Source organism: Eptatretus burgeri, chromosome 1 (genome assembly GCF_056783735.1).
Source record: "Eptatretus burgeri isolate ZD-2024b chromosome 1, Ebu_testis_v1, whole genome shotgun sequence".
NCBI lineage: Eukaryota > Metazoa > Chordata > Myxini > Myxiniformes > Myxinidae > Eptatretus > Eptatretus burgeri.
The window spans coordinates 104,370,137-104,393,505 of NC_140961.1; the positions used below are offsets into that span (position 1 = coordinate 104,370,137).

The following is a 23,369-nucleotide window of genomic DNA, read 5'->3' on the forward strand; positions in this document are numbered from 1 at the left end:
GAGGTGCTGCTGTGGTGCCAGTCCAAAGAGGAGAGCAAAACTCCACTGAGCTATGGACAAAGGCCTTGTATTCTGTGAGTAGTTCATTTTTCAAGGAATGACTTGTAATGACAGAACATGCCCAGTCTGTTGAAGGCTTTTGCTTTGTAGTTCACCAAGGAGGCATTTGGCTTATGGTAAGGCTTTGAAGTTCAAGGGACTGAACCAGTGCGTTATGCAGAGAGAATCTAGCCAACTCGCTAGCAGGTGCCATCTTGCCTTCCATGCGAGCGTGAGCATGTGCTAACTCGCTAGCAGGTGCCATCTTGCCTTCCATGCGAGCGTGAGCAGTGAGCATGTGCTAGTAGTACGAGGTAGGTGCTAATCAACACAAGCACGCTAAATAACTCGTTGTTCAAAAAGTATGCGATGCACAACGTTGCAATTTACTGAGATCATAGATGGAGACGTTCCTTATAAACTGTGGACAAAGGCTCTCATCAAATAAACTCTCCGGTCTCGCACCCCCCCCCCCCGCTCTGTCTGCAATTTTTCCCAACATATTTCCGCAGGGCGCTCAAGGTCTGCCAAACAACCCCCTTTCTGGTAAAACTACCAAAATCACGAATTCACTGCTCACCTTCACTCTTTCATTCCTCTTTTTCCCCGCCTTTGGAATAAACTCCCTCACTCTATTCAATCCCATTCTTCCCTCCAGGCCTTCAAAACAGATGTTCACCACCATCTCTTTTCATCCCCCATCCAAATCCTCGATCTTTTCTACCCCCGTTAATCCACCCCAAACCCTCTTCCTTCACATTCCCTGCTTCCCTTAAGGCCCGGTCACACCTTGACGTTTTAGCCAACGTATGCCGATTTTTGAATTTTTTTTCTAAAACGCTGGCACACGTTGAATACGTTATGGGTAAGTTTTGATAACATTGAGAGCACGCTGAAAAACACTGCCATACGTCGTTGTACATTGGCTTTAAACGTTGTACTTTTCGGTTGTCCTCAAATTTTTTCATGCTTGAAATTTCACGACGTATGCCGGCGTATGACTCACACGTTCCGCTACGCTGGCCACAAGTCGTATGCACGGTCTGCGATCGTTGACAGACGTCAACACATGCTACTTGTAAGTTAATCATAAGTTGAGACACGCCGAGGTAATGTTTAGCGTACCCGAAACTTATTTCTAACCTATGATTAACGTGTTGTTGGCACGTTACGCGATCGTTGCCACACATCGACAGACGTTACTTTTAAGTTACTCATAGGCTGAAAGACGTCGGTATAATGGATCGTCCTTGCGTCAGCATCCACGGCCACGGCCAGGACACTTATTTGCAGCATTCTTCAAACTTTTCTTCGGCATGACGAGGATGTTCACACTTCGATGTCTAGCTTGGCTATGATTCCAATTGTCCATCGGCAGCGTCTATTTGAAATAGTCGAGTTTGAGCGTTTTAACACGTTCAGAAGACACGCTTCAAATTTCCAAACCCCAGCGTCAAAAAACAAAGGCGAGTGACAGCAATTTAAATCGTTCATTGTAAACAATGAAAATGGCTGAGTGGTACCATTTAAAAGTCGTTGAGTGTAAAAAAAATCCAATTGTTGAGCGCAAGCGTCTACTTTCAATAGTGGAGATGCAACCATTTAAATCGTTGAGTGGCAGCCTATGAACTTACCCGTGGACACGCGGACGCAAGGAGGATCCATCATAACCCACACCCTCCCCCTCACACTCACCTATTACTGCCAACATGAACAAACTACTACTAATACTAATACTAATACTAATACTGATACTGATACTGATACTGATACTGATACTGATACTGATAGTGCTGACATGGACATCGACTCAAAAAGGAACTCGAAAACACTGTTGGGTTCCCTTTTATGAGCAGCATTTTTATATACCAATTCCCAAAACTGCTGGGAACACGTCTTTATATGGCAGTTGTAACCTTGAAACACGTTCATTTTTTTTTTTGTCGACCGGAAGACGTGATTGGAATACGTCTACATACGTCGATGTGTGTTGGGACTACGTAAAGAATTGGTTCAAAGCACGTCAAACACAAGTTAGAAATAAGTTTTGCGTAAAAAAGACATTACCGCGACGTGTTTCGACTTATGAGTAGCTTATAAGTAGCGTTTGTGGACGTGTGTAAGCGTCCACATATCGTGTGTAAAACTTATCCCCATTGCATGCGGAACGTGTGTCATACGCCGAGTACGTCGTAAAATTTTGAACATGTTTAAAATTTCTTGACGTACTCTACTTACTATGACGTATGATAGCGTACTTTAGCGTTCTACTCACGTATACCAAACTTACTCATACCGTATTTGACGTGCCCCAACGTTTTAGACACATTTTTCTTAGGTCGGCATGCGCTGGCAAGATCGCCAAGGTGTGACCGCGATGTTGTCACTTCCATTTCTACGGCAGTTATGATTCGAATCGTTGTGCGTCAGCCTTTTAATAGGCTACGTCACGACATCGTCGGCGATGCGTGCAACGCGCTATGCCGAAGTTAGACTATCGTTGGGCATCGGTTGTGTAGGCCGACAACAGGTCAGCATTCGTTGGTATAAGTTATCTATAACACAACGAAACGTTCTGTGTCCATTACTAATATGTTATGCATACGACCAACTCGTTATGAATACGTCCGAATCTTAAAAAAAAAAACATCAAAAGTTCAACGTCAGCCAGCGTTTTACATACATTTTAATACGTTGCCATCGCTGGCTAAAACGTCAAGGTGTGACCGGGCCTTTACTGAAAGTCACTGGAATGTCCATCTTGTATATCCTGTGTTCCACACCCCCATCCCTCTCCCTTCCACAGATCTCCTAATGTCTCTGTTCCCTACGGTTTTGTCCTTCAAACTCCCGCTCCTCTTGTCCCATGCCCCCCTTGCTGTGCATTGTGTGTTACCTCCCATACGAGCCTCGACAAGGCATACAATCCCCCCCAAAATAAAACCTGAGATTAACCTGAAGGCTATAATACGGATCGTTTGGCTGTTAGTATGATTTGAACCTGGTTGGATTACGAATTTTCATAATGCCGGAAGAACGAACTTTTATCCTTAGTTTCTTAGTTTCTCCCATTTTTATCGAACTTAGCTCTCTACGACAGGATTACTACAAAGCACAAATCTGTCATGGAAAGGGTGATGTACAGTCTGTAATTTGATAATGGAACACTCGAGAATTCTCACAGCGATAGAACTAAAACCAGCAATCTGTAGTGGTTCTCCACGGAATTCGGTATTCCAAACAAATCAACCGATGACGGCGTACGCCACTATAAGGAATAATATATTCAACGAGATGGGATGTAGTACAAGCAAGAGATTTCAAATGTAATGCAAGAATGAAAGTATGAGACAATGAATGATCAGAACATTTGAGCCAAATATATTGCATACCTTGCATAAGTTCGAGCCATGTAGGCATAGGGCGAGTTTTACTGCAGTTGGTTTACAAAAATATCAAGTCGCGGTACAACATTCAAATTGATCATGAAACACGAAAGAATGATGCAAGCCTTTTTTTCAAAAACATCGAAAAAAAAAAAAAGTCAAAACAATTGTTTCAATTTGGAGACCAACAATCGCATTGTCATACTTTTGCTGCAGAGGTTTCTCCCTTCATGCCATCTCGTTCACTCTTATGATTGTGTTCCTGTCCTCGAGCCAAAAAAATTTGCGAGCAGTTTATTTTTGATGTTACGGAAAATGGGGATAGTGATCTCCAAAACGAGATCTCTGTCTTGTGTGACAAGTCTCTGCACTAAATTGACACCAGTCAGACCTCCATGTGATTTCCTGAAGAAGTGTTTGTCAGGCAAAAAAGATCTCCATCCCTGCTTCAGTACAACAGACAAATCTTCAGACTGATTGGAGGTATCCTAATTAGGTACTTACCGAGCACAAATGCGAGTAAGCAGAGGAGAACCATCCAACTCTGCACAGTTTAGATGTACAAATAACACACTTGCCTTTGTCATGAGGGGACCATTCGGCCTTGCCCTGGTCGAACAGAGCAGCCCCATGCCTCACAGCATATCATAATTCTCCCCAAATCAAGCGAAATCGTGTATATTTCTGTACGTATGAAATATGAATGCTAACCCTGAAGCAATTTGCTTGGATGGCAAAATAGTTCCATGGAGACCATGTGATGTGGGCTGACCAATCACACAGCCGAATCTCTCGACACAAACATAACAATAGATGGTCAGACTCTCTCTATATACGGCACTGGACTGAACATCTTCAAGTAGCTAACGATGGAAATACTTAGATGGTAGGTTCGTTTGACGATCCTTCCTGGATGACAGGGTGAGACTGAGATTGGCCAGGACTGAAAGACATATTCATTTGATGAGATTGCATCTAATTAATTCCAGATCAGCAGAAAGTGAGGCACCTGTCTCTGTGGGATGGGGTGTACTAAACGTCACAATGTGGAGTCATCTGCACAAGGGAGAGGATTTTTAGAGCATCACAGAGGTTGACTCTATGTGGTCTTAATGGTTAGAGCATCCACTGGGAGGACGATGGTTCGAACCCCGACTGAGTCTTACCAAATACTTATAAAATGGTATATGTTGCTTCTGTGCTTAACACATCATTTAAAGGATAGAGACTTGGCAAACCCCCATTGGTTGGCATATATTATGGAAGAGGAATTCCCCCTTAATTCCCTTGCTGAGTGCAGACAGAAATGGGAAAGTCAAAAGATGACATCACCATTCTCAACATGCAGCAGGAAGATATGTGACTTCCCCCAAGTTCAGCAAATATTTGGGGCTGGCAAGATGGCCTAGAGGTACGCAACCTCGCCTCTCAGCCACCTAGCCTCAGTTTGAATATCTGCCCAGCTACAAACTGTCATCCCAGCATCTCGCAGGAAGGACGAGGCATCAATGTTTGTGTCATCCCTCAGAAGGACGTTAAACTGGGAGTCCCGTCCACTGGCATTAGTTGGTGGATGTGAAAGATCCCATTGTGTCTTTTGCGAAGTGTTGGTGAGCTATCGCTGGCACCCTGAAGAAATCCAATTCCAACCATAACCTACAGAGGGTGTTGTATCAGGAGCGCAGCCACACCTTTAACTAATGATGCTACTCCCAGCGATGTTCTGCATACGAAAGAAGCAATATTTGGCTGAAGTCAAGTCCTGTGTTGTCTAATGTCTCTGTTTTGCTTTATGTGCTCGATTTGTATTGCAGCTCCTCTACAAGCCTTATTCCCTGTAAAAACACCAATAATAGTAAAAAAAAAAGACTTGGTCCAAAACTGCCTTGGGCCACTCCAGCCTCCACTGGGAGAGGATATCCTTTATCTTAATTTGGCTGCTTTGTTTCCCCTTCTGACTCTCCTTTTGTTTCTCTCCAACACTGTCTTGGGTTATCTTTCCTAGTTTCTGGAATTCCCTTATATTCCAACTTCAAAAGTAGTGCACCACCCTGCACTAGTTTCCTTACACAATTGTGTTCAAAATATTATCTGGATTTTTGTACTCATATTTAAGCTTAGTGTAGATTGTTATGTTTGTAAGGAGAAGGGTGGAGGGGGGAGGGGGTGGGTAAGGAATGACCTTAGTACAGTTAGAAATGTATACCTTCATATGTTGCGTATTTTGAGTAGTTTAGCCATTTTGATGTATTAAGTAGGGAAATGTTAGCTTAAGAAGTGTCCTGGTTAAATTTGCATCATACGAAGGGCAATGCATTGTCAAATAAATAGCTTTGGATTAAAGGTGAAGGGCTTGTATGTGGAACTATCTATAATCTCCTGGTGATGCACAAGTGAGGCCTTGGAAGAGAGAGGGAGGAGTTTTAGGAGGGGTGTCATCCAGAGAGAGAGAGAGGGAGGAGTTTTAGAAAGAGAGGGGTGTCATAAAAGGAGGGAGAGGGGGAGGAGTTTTTCTTTGCCTACGGGGGGAAAAGTGGCAGTTTAGTCGTTGACCAAGTCGAGTTTTCTCGCTTACGAAGAAGTGACTTCGTTTTTGGCTGTCCTGAATGTACGTGTTTCATCAACGGCATTGTTGCCTGTTTCACTGCCACGGGCGTAGCCAGGCTGAGGCAGACGAGGCAGTTTCCTCGTCGCTCATTTCCTGAAATATGATCTGGCCTGAGCCCTCTGGCCATCTGAGCTCTCTGGGGAGTAAACTATCAAAGCTACCCGGCAGTGCTCTGAATACTCTTATCTCCACACCTAAATAGGACAATACCCCCCCCCCCCACCATATTCATTTAATATGGTTGAAATGAACATTAACATTTTAAAATTTTGAGCATTGAAATTAGCCAAGAATAGGTTTCTGGACATCAAAAATGCATTGGCTTCTGGGAGCCGCTCAAGGCCCCCATACCCCTTGCCGTAATGGCTTCGCAACATTGGCGCTCGCAACGCTGCGCTACGCGTACCGTCACATCAACCAGGTTCACCTCTTTTTGCCTCATCGCTTTTGGACCTCTGGCTACGCCCTTGACTGCCTATTTCTTCAACTGCTCCAAATGCAAAATTAGGAGATGTGAGTCAGGAGCAGCTGGCGGCTCACGACAATGGAGAAAGGTTGGGAGAGCAGGAGGCTCAGCGGCAGAAGTGATTGCAGGGAGGGGCAAAAAAGCCCGAGAGAAACAATGGGGCCATAGTGTGCAGCGAGGGTAGGAAGTTTTAAATTTAAATTGACCATCAAGCAGCCTTGGTGGGAGTTGGTCCCTGGACTGTAGAATCCAGACCAGGGGAGGTTAATTGGGCCAGCCTCGTGGGGAAGTGCCCCCCTGGGAGATTGGGTTGAGTCAGGCAGCTGGGGAATTGCACTAGCAGAATTTGGACATGGGATCCAACCAGTGGATGTTTTAATAATCATGTGGAATGTTTTAATGATAATTATAACATCGTAGGTCATGTGGTGTGGCAGCCATATTGGAAAATAGAAAAATTTTGGACCTCTGTATCTCTGAAACCTCACCAAGGAAAAAATTGAAACTTGGCACATAGCAAGTACTCCTCATGGTGAATGAGTGTTTTTTTAATGACATTATAGGTGCCCTCGTTATGACATCATAATTGCATATGTACAACGCCACATCCGATCAGTATGAAAATTTTTTTAGGGTCATATGAGGATAAAATGGTCCACAGAAAAAAAATTCATTATGTCATCGGTCACATGATTCGGCAGCCATATTGTTTCAAAAAAAAAAAAACCTTCAAAAATCTTCTTCTCTGTAGTGGCTGAACAAATCAAGGTGAAACTTTCCAAACATGACTACCTGTCCATGAGGAACAAAAGGCTCACATATATCATAGGTCACATGGTTTGGCAGCCATATTGGATTTACCCTAAAACCTACAAAAATACACCACTCAAAAGAAGTTCTGGTGAGGGTCTGCAACCTCTGATTGCTATTTTATTGTTTTATTTGCAACTAAGAGTGTAGTACGGTAAGGAGAATAGGTAAGTTAGTTACGGCTCACTTCCCCCAGCCACTCCCGATTTATTTTGGTGAAGTTAATTATATGTGTGAGTTGTCAGCGTTGAGGCTGGAGCTGTTGCCCCTGCAGTAAACCTTGCAGGAGCCGCTGTTCCAGAATGGGGGGGGGGGAGGCTGAGTTATGTTTTTTGAGGGAGTGGGGTAGTAATTACATTAAAACAGTTAGAAATGTATTGTTTAGTATGGTCTGCGTTTTGGGTAGTTTAGCCATCTTGAGATATGAAGTAGGAAAATGTTAGCTTAAGGATTGTCCTGCTTAAATATGCATCATACCAAAGGTGATGCGTTATCCAAAATATAGCTAGGGATTAAAGTTGAAGAACTTGTATGTGGTACCTTCAGTAATCTCCAGGTGAGGCCTTGGAAGAGAGAAGGAGTGTTAGGAGGGGCGTCATCCGGAGAGAGGAGTTTTAGAGAGGGGTGTCATAAAAGGAGATAGGGGGAGGAGTTTTTCCTCACCCCCAGGGAGAAGTGGCGGTTTCGTCGTTGATTGAGTAGAGTTTCTTCACCTACCAAGAAGTGGCTTCGTTTTTGGCTCTCCTGAGTGTGCCTGTATCATTGCCTGTTTCATCGACTGTTTTGCTGCCTGTTTCGTTGACTGTTTCATCACCTCCTTCGTTGACCGCTGCCAGGAGAAAAAGCCTCACCCAGTTCTCGTTCCCTTCCCCGTTCATGCTTGAGTCTGGAGGATTGCACATTTTCTTTACTTCCCTTGTGAAAAATTATTTGTTGTAAATTTGTGCAAACTTCCATCCGCCCCCCCCCCCCCACCCTGCCATTAGTACCCCACCTTCAAGACCTATTCTTCCATGCTCTTTATTGGAGGAGACTAAATCTCGTTTAACCAGAAGCTGAGGATCCCAACGTGAACTCGCCATAAAATGAATGCAGTCCACGACAGTAAATAGCCGGTTTTCTCCATTCGATCAGTGGTCGGTGTAAATCAACTGCTGACGTGACAAAATAACAAAAATAATACTTACATTACTTATTTTACATTATTTTGATGATTTCCTAACGTCAGCAGCACCAGATCTATCCATACATGTGAATACACTTGATGTTGTTATTTCGCAAAAATTTATTATTTACTGTCATCTTGATTTTTTAGCACAAGGATAAAAAGCAGCAAACACGTTTTTTTTTTTTTTTTTTTTTAAACCAAACAAAACCAAAATTTCTTCAAACATTATTAATGTGCATACCTTACTCTGCCTCTTACAAATTAAAATCACAGTAAAATTAAAACCACCCTTTCCTTTTCCAATCACTCATGCATCATTCAGCAATTTCTCTTTTTAAAACAAACTACCCAACAGCGTGGCTGCCAGGATTGGGCAGAGGAAGTGCACTCGCCTTTAACCCGACTGGTGGAGGTTCCACTCCAAACGTGCGCAAAAATTGTTTCGCAAGCAGGGCGTTGCACCAACGTTGATCGGGCGGGACGTATAATAAGCTGGGCATCCACCTGCCATCACTGGTTGTTGGTGGGTGTTTTGAAGATCTCATGGTGTCTATCTCAAAGAGTGTGCTGGAACCCTGCCTAAATCCCCAAACTACCACCCTGGAAAACACCCCAGGCAGCCAATCGCTGATGGAATATTTGTTTAAAATCTTCCTAAATTCCGACCATCTGCTTGCAAGATGCACCGTGCCTTTGAGCGTCAGCCCAAGCATGCTACCTCACTGACTGAGACTGCTTCAGCAGCACCAGCGCCCTGGAAAGGGTGTGCGACTCGAACAACTCACCAACTCGTGTAAATTAACTTTTCCTCTGTTCATGATGAATCTTACATTATTTCATTTTCTGTTTAGCCTTGCATTTTATTAAATGACGATTGTAACTTGGTGATTTATTTATCATGTTGTTTTTGTGATATTGTTGTCGGAGTTATGCTATTAGGTAATCTTTTAACTTGATATAGAGTCTTTGCTATAACTCGTGACTCGATAAAAAAATTATTTTAGTTTATATATTGTTGTTAATAGCGAGAACAAATTCCACCTTGTATTTGTTTTCATAAATGTCTCTGGTATGTCTCCTCTCAAACTTGTTGCTTAACTTGTGTTTGAGTCTTGTGTTTAAGTGTCTGTGCTGTTAGACTTAGCTGTTCTATGAACCTGGAATGGTGTATACAATAACTATAATAATATAATTATCGTTCCTCCCACAGTTAAGTCCCCTGGACGAGCAGCTATCCTCAAGCCACAGCCACATGACCTGCCAGCCTGCCAAGGAATGCTGCACCATGCACTCCCCACTTGCCCACATTTATGTGCTCAGCATTGTCTTCTTAAGCGGGGCAGCCCTCGTAGAGCGCCCTCTCAGCCACTGTGTTAGCAAACAGCACGGCAGGGCCCCAGCACGCGCCGCTGCAATGGAGACACCCACAGGCATGGCCCGAGCTCTGTATTTATTGAAACTCACCCCAGGCAGCCAATCGCTGATGGAATATTTGTTTAAAATCCTTTTCAAATTCCTACCATCTGCCTGCAAGATGCACCACGCCTTACAACCTTGGCCCAAGCGTGCTACCTTGACACTGGTAATAAACTCTTGGGGTAATTGAAAAGGCCAGGTTGCGTGGAATCGCAGCAGGACGTTAAAAAACAGAACAGGTGAACCTGACAATGAAGATTTTTTTACCATCAATTTCTAATACAGAAAGGGACCTGTGAATGATGAAATAAAGTCAGTAAACGATATCAATGAAACTTTTTAAATTTGAACAACACACTCGGTGGCGTAATGGTTATCACGTCTGCTCTAATCCCCGGAGGACAGTCAACCAAGTCAAACCAAATACTTTAAAAATGGTACGTGCTGCTTCCTTCCTTGATGCTGAGCATTTAAAAAGGATAGAGGGATGGAAAAATAACCATAGGTTGGCTGCTATTGTGCAGGCGTTGATGGGCCTAATGGCCCCCCACCTGCATTGAAGGTCCTCGTAAAGGAATATATATATATATATATATATATATATATATATATATATATATATATATATATATATATATATATGTATGTATGTATGTATATATATATATATATATATATATATATATATATATATATATATATATATATATATATATATATATATATATATATATATATATATATATATATATATATATATATGTATATGAGCCTGGTGTTGGCGCAGTGGTTAGGGCAGCAGCTTGGGATCCAAAAGGTCCTGAGTTCAAGCCCCGTTGGGCCACTGAATTAATACACCAGGGGGTTGACTCAGCCTGTCATCCTTCCGAGGTCGGCGAAATGAGTACCAGTGTACTGGGCCGGTGTATATCCCGGTTAAAATAGGTGTACCATATCCCTGTGCCGCAAGAGGCGACCAGGGTTGCGGCAGGAAGAGCATCCGGCATAAAACATGTGCCAAATCACTATGCAGATCATACAGATAATCCGCTGTGGCGACCCCTAAAGGGGGCAGCCGAAAGAAGAAGATATATATATATATATATATATATATATATATATATATATATATATATATATATATATATATATATATATATATATATATGTATTAAAAACGTAATGAAGCTGCATGCGTATGAAGCCTTCCAACCCATTGGTTGGTGAGCTGGCTTTTCCCCACCCACAAATGTCAGGAAAAAAAATCATGCATCTGCCATGTTGGTTTTTCTGTTGAGCCTAAGATGTCTTTCGAAGTCTTATATTCACAATTTGCATTATCTGACCTATATAACCATGATGTATTATATATGCACACAAAAGCAGAAGGCAGGTTTTTGCATCATGCAAGCCGGGTTTTTTTTTTTTCGAGAGCAAACGAGGCAGTGGTCTGGCCAATACATTAGTCCGTGGGAATATATCATAGAAAATAGTATCATATAATGCAAAAAATCGCTCCAAGCTCCTAATTTGAAAACTTATTGTACTTACGATATGAGTGAGAAAGATGAAAAAAAAACCTTTACCGTTAAGAAATCATTGCGGCCTGTTCCAAGTCAAGGCATGGTTGAGCTGGCCAAAAAGCATGGTGGCTTCAGACCTCAGCGAGCAGCGAGGTTACCCAGGAAACGCCTTAAGACCCAGAGAGCTAGGTGGTCGAGGATCGCCTGATGAAGTATATAATTAAATTATGCCGTTAATTATCTTCAAAAGGGATGTTTTAATGAACCCAAACACCCAATTTTCACTACTGCATTTCCGAGGGGTTTTCTTAGTATGCAAGCAAGGTTTCATGCTGCTAGGTTTTATGGTTTTGCAGTTATAGAGGAGAAACACACACACATACACATAGAATAGACAAAGAACAGATGCTTACCACTATGCCATACTTAACAATTAAACACAGGGTATGGGCATCCAGCAGATCATTCAGTGGAAAAGAAATCCGGTCTCGGCTTACCAAGGTGGAAGTCGTCGTGCATCCAATAAAATGTCCCAAAATGTGTGAGCGTGCCTTGGTCCGCTGCCAGCGCCCTGCCTCACCATGCAAACACCTGCAAACAGGCTCGAACACCAATCAACGTCATGTCGTCACCCCCAGGAACCAGGGATGCCAAGAATCAGGGACAGAACAAGTGGGAACGGTCAAACTGTCACCAACTACCAGGAGCTATCAGGAGCTGTAACCAATGGGCAGGAGCTGTAAGGAGCTGCAACCAATGGTCAGGAGCTGTAAGGAGCTGTAACCAATGGTCAGGAGCTGTAAGGACCTGCAACGAATGGTCAGGAGCTGTAACCAATGGTCAGGAGCTGTAAGAAGCTGTAACCAATGGTCAGGAGCTGTAAGAAGCTGTAACCAATGGTCGGGAGGTGTGAGGAGCTGTAACCAAGGTCAGGAGCTGTAATGAACTGCACCTAACGATCAGGAGCTGTAAGAAGCTGTAACCAATGGTCGGGAGGTGTGAGGAGCTGTAACCAAGGTTAGGAGCTGTAATGAACTGCACCTAACGATCAGGAGCTGTAAGAAGCTGTAACCAATGGTCGGGAGGTGTGAGGAGCTGTAACCAAGGTCAGGAGCTGTAATGAACTGCACCTAACGATCAGGAGCTGTAAGAAGCTGGAATCCACAATCAGGAGCTGTATGATGCTGTAACCAACGACCAGGAGTTGTAACCAATGGTCAGGAACTGTAAAAAGCTGTAACCAACAATCAGGAGCTGTACTAAGCTGTAATAAGATGTAACCAATGGTCAGGAGCTGTTAGGAACCATCAGGAGCTATCACCAACCGTCAGTAACTGTAAAGAACCGTCAGGAACTGTCGCCAACTCTCATGAAGGCAGTCCTCCCATTCTTTTTATAGGTGACCATTGTGGGCGGAGCCTCAAGCAGACTTCAGCCAAAACCAGCTTGCCGATTGGCACATCGCTGCATGTGACCTCCAAACATCAACCTCCACGATCATTCCTTCCCCACCATCGAACGAGTTGCAACTCCCAAATAACATAGGCCTGACTCACGACACCATGTTCGGGGTACTGTACGAATGCCAGACAGCAGCCATTTAGCAGAATTTCTGAGCAAAAATGCGAAGCGCTCACTAAACGTCAACGGCAACCATCACCTCACCATTCAGCCCCACACGAGCAAGAGCCAGCCAACATCGATAGAGCTTCCGAACGGGGTGTCAAATGTCGACGGAAAAAGGTGGATGTCAAACGTCAATGAAAGAGAGGTGGGTGTCGAAGGTCAATGAAAAAAAATTGGATGTCTGAGGTAAATGGCGCACAGCCATGTCTGAATGTCCGAACAACTGTTCAGGAAAAGCCCGTGGTGTGTATAATCAAATGTCCCGTAAGTTGGAAGTGTAAATAAATCGTCTATGTGTCCACACACCCGCGGAGAGTCCATACAGATCCAAATCTATCCACATGTACCATGTCCGTGTGTGCTGTATACGTACCTCTACCTGCTAGTAACCGTCGACTGCACATCCCGATCAGGACTCGAACTGTACTTAACTGTACAACTCGGTAAGTGGCTTATGCACGCCAACGGAATGCCTGGTTTGGCACGTGATTACCAAATGCTGTGGATGCAACGAAGCAGCCGGAAATGCCCTTGCAATGCCCGAATTGGACAAATCAACACTTTTGGGGGGAACCGGAACTGCTGATACTTTCAAATCTGGAGCTTACATTTTGTAATAATGGTTAGTTTAAGAGATTTTCTTGGTTATTCATATACGTAAATTAAATAAAGCCATGAACGCTGGTGTCTCCAGGCGTTCATAAGCATTGCAATATACCATGCAATTCGTAGCTAAGATGAACAGGAATTCGATAATACGAGTGAGGAAAGTGAAAAATAAACTTCATCGTTAAGAAATCGTTGCGGCCTGTTCCAAGTCAAAGCATGGTTGAGCAGGCCAAAAAACATTGTGGCTTCAGACCCCAGCGAGGTTACCAAGGAAACGCCTTAAGACCCGAGACAGCGAGGTGGCTGAGGATGGCCTGATAAAAATATAATTAAAAAGGCCGTTAATTATCTTTAAAAGGGGTATTTCAGTTAACCCAAACATACAATTTTCACTCTTGCACTTCCTTGGAGTTTTCTTAGTGTGCATGCAAAGTTTCAGGCTGCTAGGTTTTATAGTCTCGGAGTTATGGAAAACACACACACATTGGCAGTTATTTGTGTATACATATCTTCCATATACTATATATTACTAAAACTCTCATATTGCATCTGTGTATGTATGTATGTATGTTCCGAAATACAGCCAAAACTCTACACGATAGTGCAAAAATTTTAGAGCCACCTTACTCACCATTCTCCTGCGGTGTGCAGCATCAAGTTTCGTTAAAATCGGGCAATGAATAAAATTATGAAAAAATCAATTCCCGATTCAGTCAAGTACTGTTCGGGAGAATTTGATCAATGCAAACAGCCTCAGCAGTATAGTTCTCTGGAGCTATCTTTTTATTTTTTTGGAAATTATTTTTTTACCAACTGTTGTCACAACGTGAACCCAGTGGGTTCACGAGTTTTCTAGTATATATATATATATATATATATATATATATATATATATATATATATATATATATATATATATATATATATCTTCTTCTTCCTTCGGCTGCTCCCGTTAGGGGTCGCCACAGCGGATCATCCGTATGATCCGCATAGTGATTTGGCACATGTTTTACGCCGGATGCCCTTCCTGCCGCAACCGTGGTCACCTCTTACGACACAGGGATATGGTACACCTATTTTAACCGGGGTATACACCGGCCCAGTACACTGGTACTCACTTCGCCGACCTCGGAAGGATGACAGGCTGAGTCAACCCTCTGGTGTATTAATTCAGTGGCCGAACGGGGCTTGAACTCAGGACCTTTTGGATCCCAAGCCGCTGCCCTAACCACTGTGCCAACACCAGGCATATATATATATATATATATATATATATATATATATATATATATATATATATATATATATATATATATATATATATAATTTTTAATATATTTTCACATGTGAGCATCTTTTGCAGCATTGACTGCTGTGAGTCTTTTTGTGTAAGTCTCGACCGGCTTTGCACAGTGAGATGTTGAAATCTTTGTCCATTCTTCACGTGAAAATTCCTCTAGTTCTGTTAAGTTTGATGGGGATTGTTGATGGACTGGAATCTTCAAGTCTCACCATAAATGTTCATTTGGGTTCAAGTCAGCACTTTGACTGGGCCACTCAAGAATATATATTTTATTCTTATTCAGACACTCCAGTGTGCCTTTAGCTTTTTGGTTCAAATCATTGTCCTCCTGAAATGTGAATCCCCTACCCTAACAAAGTTTGTTATGGCCACGGGTACCGAGTGTATTATGAGGGGGTTTAATCCCCATTTGTCCTTGGAAGAGCTGGACCTGGGGCCACCGTTCACAATTAACTTCGTAGTAGGGTGGGTTGCTTTAGAACCATGAACGTCAATGAGTTAACCACGAGTTCCAGTGTCCACCATCTAATTATTCCGTTTAACTCGAGGTCACGTGGTTTCCTGAAGGGGAGTGTGCCCTTGGCAAAGCACCAATCTTATCTTGATTAGATCTTGATTAGGGTGGCCAAGCGTTTAACCGCTGGTGCGTGCCGACTATTACAAGTCAATTTATTTGTTAATTTCCTCCCAGTCTATCTCGGTTTGGACAATGCTGGATCAATGGAAGGAAAGGACAAGCACGCACAGGTTGGAATGTCAACAAAGGAATGTATTAATAAGGAAAATAAAAAGAACTTTTTATTTCCTTGTGGTAAAAATAACTTAATTCAAAGCAATCAAAATAATCACAAGCAAATAAAGAATAAATCAGGCACTGATAGCAAAAGAGACAAAGAGCAGATGCTTATCACTATGCCTTACTTTACAATTAAACACAAGACAATGGTACCCAGCAGATCATTCAGGTGGGAAGAGAAATCCAGTCTCGCTCACCAAATATAAATTGTTGTACATCAAATAAAACGTCCTGAAAAGTGTGAGCGTGCCTTGTCCGATGCCAGTGCCCAGCCTTGACGTGCACTCACTCGCAACCAGGCTTGAACACCACTCGACGTCACCCCCAATAATCAGGTATGCCAAGAGCAGGTCTCGAGCAGAACCAGCATTAACGGTCCGAGTGTCACCCACCGTCAGGAGCCACAACCGACGGACAGCTGTTAGGAGCTGTGAGAAGCTGAGGTACTGTGAGAAATTGTAAGGCTGCAAAGCCGTCACCAACTGTTACAAACTCAACTGTCACCAGCTCACCAACCATCTGACTGGAACTGACGAAACAACCATCTGACTGGAACAGATGAAGCAACCGTCTGACTGGAACTGACGAAGCGACCGTCTAACTGGAACTAACTGAGCAACCGTCTGACTGGAATTGACGAAGCGACCGTCTTACTGGAACTGACTGAGCAACCGTCTGACTGGAATTGATGAAGCTGCCATCTGACTGGAACTGAATGAAGCAGCTATCTGACAGGAACTGACTGAAACACTCTCAAAGCTGTCAGATCCACAACCAGCTATCGCCGACCGACTCTCAAAGCTGTCAGAACCGCAACCAGCCATCACAAACTGACTGTCACGAACTAACTGGAAAAAAACGGTCCTCTCGTCCTCTTTATGGGTGACCCATCTGGGCGGAGCCTCAAGCAGACTCCAGCCAAATCCACCCCACCCATTTGCGTATCGTTGCACGTGACAACCCGCCCATCCCGCGATCATTCCTGGCCTACGATGCCATGTTTGTGGTGTTGGATAAACGGCAGAAAGCAGCCATTTGATAGATTTATTGAGCGAAAACGTGAAGCGCTTATTAAACGTTAACAACAATTCTCACCTCAATGTTCAGCCCGATACGAAAAAGAGCAAGTTAGCCTCCATAGAGCTGCTGAACTGGGTGTCAAACGTCGATGGAAAAAGGTGGGTGTCGAGCCTCTGTTGGGCTAACAGCTATCTCACGTGCATGAATGTGTCTGTCGTAAAGAGAAAAAGGTCATCCCATAAGAAAGATAATCTATTCTTTACCCTTCTCAACGCATAAAAGTTAGAATCCCACCAGACATGGGGATGGGTCTATCCTGGACATGCATTAAGGGAAATAACTATCTGAAGACCGAGATGTATGTATGCATCCGTCGGATCGGATTCGGAAATCCATAACTACATATATATATATATATATATATATATATATATATATATATATATATATATAATGATGGGCATTAACATGGAGTGGTGCCCCCCCCCCCTTTTTGCTGCGAGAACAGCCTCCACTCTTCTGGAAAGGCTTTCCACTAGATGTTGGAACATTGCTGCGGGGATTTGCTTCCACTCAGCAACAAGAGCATGAGTGAGTTTGGGCACTGATGTTGGGCGATTAGGTCTGGCTCACAGTCGGCGTTCCAGTTCATCCCAAAGGTGTTCGGTAGGGTTGAGGTCAGGGCTCTGTGCAGGCCAGTCAAGTTCTTCCACACTCATCTCGACAAACCATTTCTGTATGGACCTCACTTTGTGCATGGGGGCATTGTCATGCTGAAACAGCAATGGGCCTTCCCAATCTGTTGCCACAAAGTTAGAAGCACATAATCATCTAGAATGTCATTGTATGCTGTCGCATTAAGATTACCCTTCAATGGAACTCAGGGGCTGAGCCCGAACTATGAAAAACAGCCCCAGACCATTATTCCTCCTCCACCAATCTTTACACTTAGCACTATGCATTCAGGCAGGTAGCATTCTCTTGGCATCCGCCAAACCCAGATTTGTCCGTCAGACTGCCAGAAGGTGAAGCGTGATAGATCACTCCAGAGAACGCTTTTCCACTGCTCCAGAGTCCAATGGCGGTGAGCTTTGCATCACTCCAGCCGACGCTTGACAGTACGCATGATGATCTTCGGCTTGTGTGCGGCGACTCCGCCATGGAAATCCATTTCATGAAGCTTTCGACGAACAGTGCTTGTGCTGACGTTGCTTCCAGATTCAGTTTGGAACTCAGTAATGAGTTTTGCAACTGATGACAGACTATTTTTCCATGCTACGCACTTTAGCACTCGCCAGACCTGTTCTGTGAGTTTGTGTGGCCCACCACTTCGCGGCTGAGCTGTTGTTGCTCCTCGACATTTCCACTTCACAATGACAGCACTTACAATTGACTGGGGCAGCTCCAGCAGGGCAGAAATTTGACGAAATGACTTGTTGGAAAAGTTGGCATCCTATGACTGTGCCAAGTTGAAAGTCACTGAGTTCTTCAGTTCGGTCCATTTTACTGCCAATGTTTGTCAATGGAGATTGCATGGCTGTGTGCTTGATTTTATACACCTGTCAGCAATGGGTGTGGCTGAAATAGCCAAATCCACATATTAGAAGGGGTGTCAACATACTTTTGGCTCTGTGGTGTGTGTGTGTGTGTGTGTGTGTGTGTGTGTGTGTGTGTGTGTGTGTGTGTGTGTGTGTGTGTGTGTGTATGTGTATGTATGTATGTATGTATGTATGTATGTATGTATGTATGTATGTATGTATATATATATATATATATATATATATATATATATATATATATATATATATATATATATATGTATATATGAAGCCTGGTGTTGGCGCTGTGGTTAGGGCAGCGGCTTGGGATCCAAAAGGTCCTGAGTTCAAGAACGTTGGGCCACTGAATTAATACACCAGGGGGTTGACTCAGCCTGTCATCCTTCTGAGGTCGGCGAAATGAGTACCAGTATACTGGGCCGGTGTATACCCTGGTTAAAATAGGTGTACCATATCCCTGTGTCGTAAGAGGCGACCAGGGTTGCGTCAGGAAGGGCATCCGGCGTAAAACATGTGCCAAATCTCTATGCGGATGATCCGCTGTGGTGACCCCTAACGGGAGCAGCCGAAAGAAGAAGAAGAAGATATATATATATATATATATATATATATATATATATATATATATATATATATATATATATATATATATATATATTACCATGTATATATATTACCTTACATATATAGTCTTTAAGTTTGCAAAGCAACTTGCTATTCCTATCCAAATACTTGTGTCATCATGGTCTCATGTTCATGATTTCCATAACCTGTCATGATGTGGCCATTATCACTAATCCCTTTGTAATTCATGAAGAAGTCCACTGATGTCATTGTACTGCATGTAATACATTTACAAGCTTCTCCATCAAAGCAGTGCAAAATACCACCAGTTTTAAGGAGAAGTATAATTACATAAATGTGTTTGTGCTGATTCCTTGTTGAATTCACAATTTGTCATGATGCGAAGTTTCATAATAATAATCATAATTTTTGATAACACTTTTCATTATAATGATTGTGAAGATTGGGGATCATTGACTAATTTTGTAGCTTAAGAAGGAAGCCAATACAATTCAAGAATGTCCGTTGGTTCTTCTGAACGACTGCTCCATGGCAGCCAAAGACATCAGAACACTGAAAATAAGAAGAAAAACTCAGCCCAACAAACTGCCAGGAAGAAGATGGATTTTGTGAAAACTCTTGCTATTCTTGGATTCAGTTACAATGAATGAAATGTCTTCTGCAATTTAGGAGAAATGAAAATAAAAGATATTCAAAAATGAAGGCACCACCCATTATTATCGGATCCGATGTTTCGACCACCGAGTGGTTTTTATCTGGGATTGTGCAAGTATCGTGTGCCAGGTGTTATATGCATCCTCTCCCTGGGGAAGCAGTTGGGGCATCCCATGACTGCAAAAAGCAGATGGGGAGATGTAAGCAACATGGTTTTCATCATCACATTGCATGTGACATTGGATGTAGTTATAGACCTGACGTGTGAGTGGACTTATTCATTAGAAAAGTTCAAATTATGAAAACGTAAACACTAACGTGTATTATCTTACACAATACTGTATTAACTAAACTTCACTGTACTATATTACGCCATCCTGCGCGAACCTGCATTGTGTTGTACTATTCTATGTTGCACTGTCCTGCATTAACCTGGAATATGTTGCGTTAACATATTCAGCATTGTGGTGTGCTGCATTCCTCCACTCACGGACAACATAAATGACGAAAACACTCGCAGAGAACATAAATCCAATATAAATCGGTGAACATGTGTGAATATTCAAAGAGACGGCTGGTAGTCAAATTCTGAACAATAGGCACACGATAGCTGTAGAGTCCCAGGGGTTTAAGACCACTTGATGGTCGAAACGTCGGACCTGAGCCGTGCCTGCTGGGCAGCTGTTACATAGTAGCAAGTGGTGCCTTCGGTTTTGAATCTGGATCTTGTGAACTACAATTGGATTTTCTTTTTGTGAAAGAAGACAATTATAGTATCAGGTATCAGCTTTGGGTGTGAAGAAGCAGAGGTCGAATGTGTTGGTCACAAGGCAAATTCTCCATTCTCTGATAGGTGGGTGGGACAACTCTGTCATAATATATATATATATATATATATATATATATATATATATATATATATGTGTATGTATGTATGTATGTATGTATGTATGTATGTATGTATGTATGTGTATGTATATATATATATATATATATATATATATATATATATATATATATATATATATTGCTACGGATTCGCGCCCGCCGGCGTGCTGACGGCCACGTAACTCGAATCGCGGCACATCGCCCACCGGACGGACAATCCAGTCGTGACCCTCTCGGACTAACGCCGGGAACCAGTCATGGGTGGACCTTTCGGTCTCACCGCGATCGAGCCAATCAGCCCCCGCGTGGGATAGGGTTGCTCGCCAAATTCGACCTACCTAAGTACCCACACGGAGGGTAGACCGGGCGATCGCACCTCGCCGCAGGTCGACTTCGGACACGGGCCACTTAAGCGACCCGTTCCGTACTATCGGGATAACCGAGCGGTGTTATCGTCGGCCTCAACGGTTCGATTAATTATCGGGCGTATTCAGCCCACTACCAACCCTTTACGTGAAGCAAGATGAGGATTCAATGAAAGAAATGACGAAGCGAAGCGGGAAACAGTTCAACACAAAGCACATTTATTCGCGATGAACGGAAAGCACACATATTCAATTCCACCAAAAGCACATAGAAAAGGAAAAGAAACACAATGCAATTCCACCAAAAGCACATAGAAGGAAAAGAAACACAATGCAGAGCTAATACCGACTACGCGAGCACACGGCAACACTTATACAATTTTACTTCACAGATGGCGCCGACAACACAGATTCCCAAAAACAAAAGAAAAGAGAACCCTCAAGGATGAGGCGGGCCTGAGGCCGAGACCGGGTCGGGCCTACCCGTCTGGTGATGAGACGCGGAGCGGCGATGGTGCCTCAACTCCGCGGGCCTCGCGGACAGTGTCTGGTAGGGGGTGGGAAAGGGGCCCCCTTGGTCACACTATCTCAGCGCGGGGGGGAAACAGGAGGGGGTTGCTGATGCTCGGGGGAAAGGAGGATTTCTACTCTGCCTCGAGTCACGCGACGAGCGTCTCCACCTCGACCAGGTCGCGCCGTCGGCCTCCCTGGTGTGCAGCTCCCGGCACGACGCGAGCACCCCCTCGTCTGCCCTCGCCGCCTCTTCACAGCTCCGTCCCCTTCGCTCCGACTCCAACGCACACGACGACGACCAACTCCTTCTTGCTTCTTCTTCCCAACTCCACCGACTGCGAAGTCTTAACTCTCTTGACTGACGAACGCGGTCGCTTATATAAGCCCCGTGGCTTCGCTCTCTCATCTTTGACCCCCTGCCTTCGACCTTTCACCTCGCTCCCCATTGGCCCGAGAAAAAGTGTGCGTGAATGCATTTTGATCCATAAATTTGCATATAGCGATCGCCCTCCAACGCCCTGGAGGCGGGGCCAAATCGCCCCTCGCTCACCGATTGGACGGAACAAAAGTGGGCGTGTGTCGTTTTTGATCCGTTTTTGAAGCGGAAAATCCGTGGTTTTGTACACGCTGTTCGGCGCGCGCCCTGCACGAGTCCAACACCGGTACCCACAAGCGGCGCAAGAATGGTGGCGATGCGACAGTTGCGAGGTGTGACGTGAAGCGGCGCCGCGGTGGGTGGTTGATGTTGTGGTTGGTGGTGGTAACAATGGCGGTTGGTCCAAAATAAAGATAGTAAAAGAAAAACGGCTATCCTGAAGAGTCGCAGCACGCATGAATGACATGTATTCCCACTAGACAACGGGTTTGGGCCTAACTACACATATACTTACCGAGATATCTCACCTAAGGGACCTAAATGGTGGTTTGCGAATTTGGTAACCACAACAATATATATGTGTATATATATATATATATATATATATATATATATATATATATATATATATATATATATATATATATATATATATATATATATATATATATATATATATATATATATATATATATATATATATATATATATATACCAGGTGTAGTGTCGTGCGCCTGTAATCCGGCTAGTCGGAGGATTGGGTTGGAGGATCGCTTGAGTATTGGTGCTCTGCGCTGGGCCGCGCTATTAGAAGGTGTCGGGCAGCCCGGAATCATGGCGAAACCCAATCCTTATCCCTGTGTCGTAAGAGGCGACCAGGGTTGCGTCAGGAAGGGCATCCGGCATAAAACCTGTGCCAAATCAGTATGCGGATCATAATGGATGATCCGCTGTGGCGACCCCTAACGGGAGCAGCCGAAAGGAGAACAACATATATATATATACGTATATATATATATATATATATATATATATATATATATATATATATATATATATATATATATATATATATATATATACATATATATAGATATATATATATATATGGTCGTTGGTTCAGCCCTCACTCTCTTCATCAACCTCACCACCAAAACCATCCTACAAACCACCATCTGATGCTGTCTAGCTACACTCTCCCTGCCACCACCTTACTGTCTTTAATCTCTTTCAGGTTGCATCTCCTGCTTCAGACATAGTCCACCTTTGTGCCTCTTCCTCCACCCTTATACGTCACCCTGTGCTCCTTCTTCTTAAAATACGTATTTACCACCGCCATTTCCATTCTTTTTGCAAAATCCACCACCATCTGCCCTCCCACATTCCTCTCGTTGACACCGCACCTACCCATCACCTCATCATCCCTATGCTCTTCCCCAACATGCCCATTGAAATCCGCTCCAATCACCACTCTTTCTTCCTTGGATACACTCTTCATCACTTCATCTAACTCACTCCAGAAATCTTCTTTCTCCACCATCTCACAACTCAAATTGCGGGGCATATGCACTGATGACATTCATCATCACCCCTTAAATTTCCAACTTCATACTCATCACTCGATCAGACACTCTCCTCACCTCCAATACCCTCTTAACA

At 43.5% G+C, this 23,369-nt stretch overlaps 2 protein-coding genes across 2 annotated transcripts in view; both read right to left on the minus strand.

Annotated features, from left to right (window-relative positions):
* The window catches only part of LOC147035097 (uncharacterized), a 37,848-nt gene extending 25,699 nt beyond the window's left edge, over positions 1–12,149 (minus strand). The window contains exon 1 of the mRNA XM_085893532.1: positions 11,480–12,149. The gene's annotated coding sequence lies outside the window, so the exon portion shown is untranslated. The remainder of the gene's footprint in view (positions 1–11,479) is intronic.
* LOC147035094 (uncharacterized) overlaps positions 1–23,369 on the minus strand; it is a 382,679-nt gene that overhangs the window by 321,416 nt on the left and 37,894 nt on the right. The gene's annotated exons all lie outside the window — the stretch shown is intronic.